Source organism: Pteronotus mesoamericanus, unplaced genomic scaffold (genome assembly GCF_021234165.1).
Source record: "Pteronotus mesoamericanus isolate MK-2021 breed Mesoamerican mustached bat unplaced genomic scaffold, CSHL_Meso_final contig_56, whole genome shotgun sequence".
Classification (NCBI taxonomy): Eukaryota; Metazoa; Chordata; class Mammalia; order Chiroptera; family Mormoopidae; genus Pteronotus; species Pteronotus mesoamericanus.
The window spans coordinates 20,410,597-20,419,474 of record NW_026555201.1 but is presented as its reverse complement, the minus strand read 5'-3'; positions in this window follow the sequence as shown (position 1 = coordinate 20,419,474).

Here is an 8,878-nt window from a genome sequence, read left to right as displayed (position 1 = left end):
GAGCTGATTTGACTCCTTATTTCAGTACTGTGGCCTATTGTAGAAAAGTGCACCCATAAGTTGGATGGGATGGAACCTTAGGTAATTGTCAGGGCACAGCAATCTCTGTGAACCGGGTTGATGGAGTCTCAGATATGGTGTCACCACTCTGTGACTCTGCATGAGGAGGGCTCAGAAAGTGGATGTTGGCCGCTGCCTGGACTCTGGAATTTGTCCAGGCAGAAGCTCTCCCCTAGCACATTCTGTGACATGTGTTACATTTTGATAAGAATCACTAGTGCTTAACAACCAGATATCAAGATGCTCCTCATGCATTTTGATGCTTCCCCCATCTCTGCTTGGGGAGGTTCCTGTTAAATGCTCATTGGCATGACAAATTCTTTCTTCTTACTGCCAAATATCCCTTTGGTGTCCTCTCTCTAAACCTCTGTTCCCTCATTATCCATAATTTTAACTTGTAAAGCATTTATTTTCTTATGCCAGTGAATGTTAATTTGTACCTAACTCCTGATAAAATAGAACTATAAGCATTTAATACAGAGGTACATATATGCAACCAGCTCTCCCTGGAGGTATCATCTTGGTAGTCTAATGTAAGAGAACTTTGCTTAAATTTACTGTAATACTGAGATTTCAACATTTAAGTATTCACTTCTTTGGATTCTCAGTGTTAAAATCTATGTATTTTTCATTAGGTAGGGTCATACCTGTGGATGAAAAAGGGGTCACATACTAAAACTTGCAAATTCAGAGGAGGCCAGCAAGATTGGCCCCACAATCTCAAGACTAAAAGGTCATGGTGGGTAGTCACATCCTTGGCCTATAGCTTTCTTAACAAAGTTTCAGCCTTTATCTTAAGTGAGCCTGTCTATTGTCTTTCTGCATGTAAGATAACATGCCTTTGAAATATTAGAGTAATCTTCTTTTCCAGACTCCTCACGGCACATCCATCACAGCAGAGCCTGAGACCACCACAGAATCCCTCATTGTCTTCTTATTCTGCACATACTATCTCTTTGTGTTATAAGTGTTCATTATTAACTACCCTGTACCTACCAATGTAAAAGAGGGATGTCTCTCTGTTTTACTTTTATGCAGTCTCAGAGATTTCCATTTTGCTTTCTCCAGCCCCCTTGTTCTACCACCAATAGATTTCATGCAACCCGTCTAGGTCTCCTTCTTTCATTGTTATATATAAAATAAGCCGTAAAACTGACATTCTCTGGAGCATTTTCTTAATCCATTGAAATTTTGCTTCCCAACAATTGTTATCAGTTTGGTTCAAATATTCTCTACAGGTATAGATGTTTCTCACATAGATATACCTTAAACTGCTGACTGCTTGCCTTATAGGGAAGAATAATTTTTGAAAACTAGTCTCAACTTTGGTAGGGAAAAAGAACAACTGCCAAAGTTAGAAAAGATATCAGAATAATGGAAGGAGAATCTGGCATGGATATTAAATGTTTGGGATGCCAGAAGATGTTTTTCTTTAGATTTCTCACATATATTCTTATGGGTGATTCTATAAAACTATATTTATTTTGCAAGTGGGATCAACTGAAAAATAATATGATCAAAGTTAAAAACTATATTTTAATCCTTTCATATAGGTTATTTAAATTCAGAGAGGAGTTATGTCTCCTTTATGCTGTATTGGGAAGGGTTTTTGGTAAACAACAAACATCTCTCCTATGTATATAAAAGATTTTTTTCTAAACACAAGAGATGTGTACAGACTATGGTTAAACTATGGGAAAGAAAAGAACAAGACACGTAGTTTATATTCTGACCAATCCTTTGCATTTTCTGTTAAGCCATTGTTACAGTAGTTTCAGAATTCTTTGTGAATCTAATATTAATATTGTATCATGAACTTCAGAGCTGATAAAGACAATCTAATTTACTCATTATGTCATGAACAAATCTAAATCCCAATTCAAAGTTGACTCCACAACATTAAAATGCCATTATCTTCTTATATATTCATTTTATTAATGATTATTTCAGGAATGAAACTGATATGAGAATAATGTTTGAATAGTTAGCATATTAGAATAATTTTTGAATAAGTACTTTAGACAAAAACACATTGTTTGAATAGTAATATGATATTTTGTTCAAAAACCGAATAGCTATTTATTTTCATGTCATGTGAGTATATTGAAATAACATTACCAGTATTTAAAAGCATAAAAATTTATATGAAATCTATTCAAAATTGTCCCTTGGCTAAGTGGAGTTATGGTAAAGAACACACACACACACCATTTGAAATTTTCTTCTTAAAAAAGCATAAATTCAAGCATTCAAGTGAGAAATATCAACAGCATATCTTTAATTTTAGTTTAAATTACTTGAAATTTTAAAACATGAAACTTTACTGAAAATCACTTTTTAAAATTCACACAGTGTTATTCATTTTATGCTGTGCTTTCAGTATTGAATGTCCTGCACTCTGGTGTCCTTTTGTTTATTAAATGAGTTATTTTGAACAAAAAGCTGACTCCTTGAAATTCATGTTGCTGTAGTTTAATAAATAAATGTCTAAGGAGATAAAAAAATTATTTTTTTATTAACATGAAATATTTTAGTGCTACAAAATAGAGAATTGAAACCAGCTTAGTCACTTGGAATTTTAAAAGTTATATTAAGTAAAAATTTTGTGGAGGAAGTATCATCATATTTTACATACGCTCAGATGTTTGAAATTATTAAATCTATGAAATTATTATATCTGTAAAATTTAATTATAAAAATGTTTATTAGTTAGAGATACTCTTTCTTGAGCAATTTTCTCTCAACCTTCCAACTCAAGAAATGGGATATATACAAAGAGTAAAGTAAATGAAATAACTTTTAAAAATACCTAACTGTCATTCTTTTGGGTTAGCTATATTTTGGTCATTAATTTCTGTGCTCATCTAAAATTGTGGGACCAAATTTTGAGAATCACTGCTTTGAACAATTTGACTCTCCTCTACCTTTTCTTCAAATTACATTTGCCTCCTTTTCTAAAGTTTTATTCGATCAACCTGAGTGAAAGGCTTCCCCTCTTCTGAACTGACATACTACTCTGATACATGGAATATATGTTTTCATTATCTGCTATTATTTTGAGTCATTTTGATAAAATTTCCATTTGAATAATCAAAATGATTAAAATATTGGCAATTTCACACAATTCAAATTCACACTTGCCAACCGGTTTGTGTATACTTTCAAATATGTAATTCATTTAATTGTCATGTACTCATTGTATACTAAATGTTATAATATGTAATTCATCTAGCTAATAAAAGCCTAAGAAAAGGGAATGTGCCCTGGCTGGTGTGGCTCAGTGGATTGAGCACTGGCCTGTGAACCAAAGGGTCACTGGTTCGATTCCCAGTCAGGGCATGTGCCTAGGTTGTGGGCTGGGTCTCCAGTAGAGAGGGACATGCGAAAGGCAGCCACACATTGATGTATCTCTCCTTCTTTTTCTCCCTCCTTTCCCCTCTGTCTAAAAATAAAATAAACAAAATCTTTAAAAACAAGAATGTAACTGTATTTGCTTAAAAAATTTTTGTTGAAAGAATGAACAAGCAAATGAAAGCAGCCATACAGAAGCCATATTGTTATTGTTATATTGCAATAACAATAATGGTTATTGCATTAACACTAGTAACATTTCCTTGCCAGAGCTTTTTATGTAAAACACAGGAAAGAAAAAAGCAACATACAATTCCTTTAACATATGATATATTTTCTTAACCCAGAAGCATAGATATTCATTCATTTATTTATTTATGGTTTGTACCTATTATTTTTCCATATCACACTAGGTATGAAAGACAAATAAAAATATTTTTGAGTTCTTATATACCAGATATTATTCTAAATGTTTGACACAAGAAACCTATGAAATATAATCTATAGTTAACCAATGGTGCAAATGATACTCAGAGAAGTTAAGTAACTTGCTGAAGGGTACACAGCTCGTAAATGGTAGAGATGGGCTTCAAGCAATGCAGTCTAGTTCCAAAATCCTTTCCCTTAACCACTGTCTAGTACTGTTTCTCAAGATAAAATCCAGATACAGCATCCACTAAACTCTAAGGACAAAAATAATTTCTGTTGCTTTTATCTCTGCATCTGATCACCCAAATTGATGCCTGGTCCATTTTATGTACAGAGTAGCTAGAGTAGCTGTTGTTGAATAAATGAATGGCTGCTCAAGAAGAATCCCTCTAGAGAAATGACATACTGAGATAGAATCTGTAACTGAGACTTAAAAAGAAGTATTGTGGAAGGTTTCAGGATGCAGGACCTAATTTTGCCTGATAGAATTAGGACAGGTTTTATGAATAACATGTGAACAGTATTTAAAAGATATTAGCCATAGAGTATTCCTAGCGTAAAAAAACAGCATTTGCAAAAGCTCCGAATGTTGAACTGAGTTAGGTTGTACTGAGTTAGGTGTTACTAGAATATACAGAGATGAGAAAACTGGTAAGGTCATTTGGGATGCCACTATGAAGAGGAATGTATCTCAGTCACAGGAGATTGCACTAAATTCTATGGGCAATGAGAAATTACTTTCTTCTTTTCTCTCTGGCTGTTTAAGTCTACCTTCTAAAAGTGTATGGATTTGTCAGAGTTCTGCTTTTTGTTGTTGTTGTCATTATATTTGCTCCCAAAAATATTCTGCTAGATTTAGTGAAATATCAGCTATTAAAACAATAAATTTCAGATGTTAAAACTGTGTAGTAAAGCATTAAACCAAAAATCCACGAGGTCAGGAAGAATGACCAGTAATTTAACTGTTGAAACAAAAAGAAACACTTTCAAAGAAAAATAACAGAATGCACAGTTTACAATTTTTGCTCACAATATCTAACATGTAATAAAAACTACTGCTGAACTTCAAAGAAACAGGAACATATGACTCATGGTCAAGACATCAAAAAAAGAAAAAGAAAAACTATTCAATAGAAAAACCCCTGAGGTGGCAGAGATATTGGGAATGACAGACAAGGGCTTTAAAGAAGCTGTTACAAAATATGTTTCATGGTGTTAGCCACAGATTGGAGACAATAGAAATGTGTCAGTGAACTTGAACATACATCAGGTGAAATTATCCAATCTGAATATAGAGAAAAATGTGTAAAAAATAATGAGCAGACATTTAGTGAACTGTGATTAAAAAATTTAAAATGTAGTCTGGCATACCTTTGATGGAGCTCTAGAAAAAGAAGAGAGAGAATAGAGCAGAAATTATTTAGAGAATTTTTCTACAAATTTGATGAATAACAAGAAATTGAGCTAACTCCACACGGGATAAATGCAAAGAAAGTACACTGAAGGACAGCATAATCATATCACAAATGAGAATAAAAGACAAATAGAGTGTCTTAAGTAGGAAGAGGGGGAAAATAGATGCATTGCATTCAGGAAAACAGCGATATGAATTAAGTGGACTGCTTTCTCACTAGGAAAAAATAAATAAAATGGAATGACAACTTTAATGCATTAAAAGATATCAGAATTCTATGACCTGCAAAAATATTCTTTAACAATAAAGATAAAAGATATTTTTAGATAAGCCAAAACTGAGATAATTTATCCCAGAGATATGCATTTCAAGAAATGCTGACGACAGATTATAAAATGCAATTGGTCAGACCGTTCTTGTTCCTTTATGTATTTGCCCCTTTACATGTCACAATACCTTATACAAGGTGAGTGAGTGCTCAGTTAAAGGATTTTTCCCCAAAAAATCTATATTTGTAATTAATTAACATTAAAATGTACTTTGGGACAAATTATCAGAACTATCAATACCTCACTCTCCAACTTTTGCAATTTTTGCTTACCTAGTTCTGTTCTGTTATTCCTGGCAATTGAAGATTCTGAAAAAAGATTACCTATACTCTCCAGAAACTGAACTAAAATTTGGTCAATATTTAAAGAGAGAATGGGACTGCTTGTATCCAAACAGAAATTCTGAATAATCACTTGTTTTCCTTGAAAGAGTTAAGGTTTCACTTTGTTACTGCCTGAAGTCCCTGAGTAATTGGCTTTTTTGTGGGGACATTAAACATTATCATGACTTAACATACAATGAGGTCGGTCTGGAAAAAGTCCAGCCATTATTAATATAACAAGAACATTTTGCCTGACATCAGTGTAACCTGGCAGGCAAGGAGAGTGGACAGGATTGCGCATGAATGAACAATGACAGTTTTACTGTACTAGTCAGTGGGCCAGTAGATGTTGTCCAGTGAGCATGTGTTCTGTGTGGCTGTAACATTCAAAACGACTTAGCTAATAGAGCAACGAATCTGCATGAAATTTTGGGTTAAGCTGAACATACCTCTGCAGAAACTATTGGATGATTCAGAAGGCCTCATCAAGACAGTGGGCAACTGGTGATTGGCAGCTTCATCAAAACAGTGCACCTGCTCATGCATCATCTCTTGTGCAGAGTTTTTTTTGCAAAACATCAAATTGCCTAGGTTACTCAACCCTTCTACAATTCAGATTTGGCACCCTGCAACTTCTGGTTTTTCCCAAAACTAAAATCACCTTTGAAAGGGAAGAGATTTCAGACCATCGGTGAGATTCAGGAAAATACCATGGGGCAGCTGATGGCGACTGGGAAAACTGTGTGAGGTTCCAACGTGCCTTATTTTGAAGAGGCTGAAGCGTCATTGTCCTATGTACAATGTTTCTTGTATCTTGTTCAATAAATGTCTCTATTTTTCATATTGTATGACTGGATACCTTCTGGACAGACCTTGAATTTAACTATTGGTACCTTTACTTTCCAGACATGATATAATTTAAAAAATATTAAAGTGCATTTTTCTGCAATCTGCTTTAAGCTATGGCCTACAAGAAAAAATTGTTAGAAATATTCTGGTGCTGTGTTTTGTTTTGTTTATGCCTTTTGTTTTTTGGGGGTTTTTGCAAGGACAAAAATTTATTTTAGCCCCAAATATCCTATTCTCTATTTCTATTGTCTTAATTTCCAGAGCTAGAATACAAACTCCTTGTGAACAGAATGAAATTTGGTTCTTCTTGGTACCCTCTGGTACTATGTTTTCTAACTAATAGCTGCTCCTCTACTGGGAAATGAAAGAAAGAATTAATGAATCTTATAAATAATAGAGTCATTATTTTGGTATATAATTTTTAAAATTCTGGTTATTCCAAAATTGGTATTAAAGAAACTGAATTGTTTGCCACACAATCTATTGTATTTTCCCATGTATAATGCATGCTTTTTTTTGCACAAATTTTTGAGGGAAAAATAAGGATGTGCGTTATACATGGGTATAATGATTACATACCATGGGTATAATAATCCTGTACATAATGTACACAAAACATGGGTGCACATTATACACAGCAAATACAGGAATTATCTATATGGTGTTGACCTCAAAGACAATCACCACCAGAGTATTTATATTTTTTCTGTCTAGTCTTTTTTTTTTGTTGTTGTTGTTATTAGAAACTTTTATTCCCTTAAACTGAATACATTCTTAGTGGGCCCATAATAATAAATTCAGCTTAATACAACTTTGTGTTCTTACTACCATTAACATAAATCTTTAATATCCATTCCCACACATGTCCTTTGTATTTCTGTCTACATAAATTGTAAAACATCATACCATGTCTAGTCTTTCTTTTACTCCCCACATTCCATTAAATCTTCATTTATCAGGGTCACAATGATTTCATTTTATGAAATACATTGATTTTATTTTTATCTTCATCATATTCCAATTTTTATTACCAACATTACTTAACCTGATATTGAAGCTCTTTAAATCTAGTTTTCTATGATACCACATGTCTCATTTTCTAGGAAGTTCATCAGTTTCTCAGTATGTAATTTTATAATATACCTTTCTGGTCATTTGTTAAAATAATAGTTGTATTTTTATAATACACTGTTGATATTTATTAATATTAATGTATTTCTTAATTTCCATTAATAACTGGTTGAAGAGGATTATTAGTTTATTATGATTTTCAATCAGTTTTGAAGGGTATTTAATTCTACATATTCATAAGCATGTGTACATAATGTTAGATCTCTAATATGTTTTGATCTTAGGAGTATGTTAACTTTAAAATGATAAAACAAAAGTCTATTTTTATATTTTATGGTAGTTTATATAGCATAGTTGCATCTGCATTTATTACCATTAAAGAAGAATTCCTTAGTGAATTTAATAAGTTCTTTAATAATTTTAGCAATCTATTTTAATTTTCCTCATGGTTATTAGTTTTCCCAAAATTTACATTTTTACTTCTAGAGTCAATATTGGCAATTTTTCAGAAAATTTCTTATTTCAATAATATTTTCAAATTTATTAGCAGGTCTATAAAAAGTAGCTTTTGGAAACTAATATTTCAATTGAATCTCCTGTTTTATGGCTAAACTTTTTTATTACAGTTGTCAGAAAGTTTATATTTTATTTTATCAAACACACATGACTATATCCCCACACTCCACACACATGAAACAAAACAAAGTAAAAATAATTTTTAGACTTACTCATGAATTGTGCTTCTCTCATAAAAATTAAAAAATATCAATTTTCTAATTTGATCCCATTTACTTACATTCTGATGCATTCTGTAAATGATTTCCATACCTTCTGCAGTCTTTACTTGAATAATTATTAATTTCTTCTTTCTTTTTAAAATAATGACCTTTTCCCCTCCCCACCTTGCCTTTTACATATGTCGATCCCTAATAAACATCTCATACTTCAAACTTGGTCTAATTATCTTCTTTCAGACAACCTAATCTAAGACAATATTTCTTTCTACTTATATTGCTCTTTGCCCAGGCTAGTCCAGAATGTATTTTGAACGA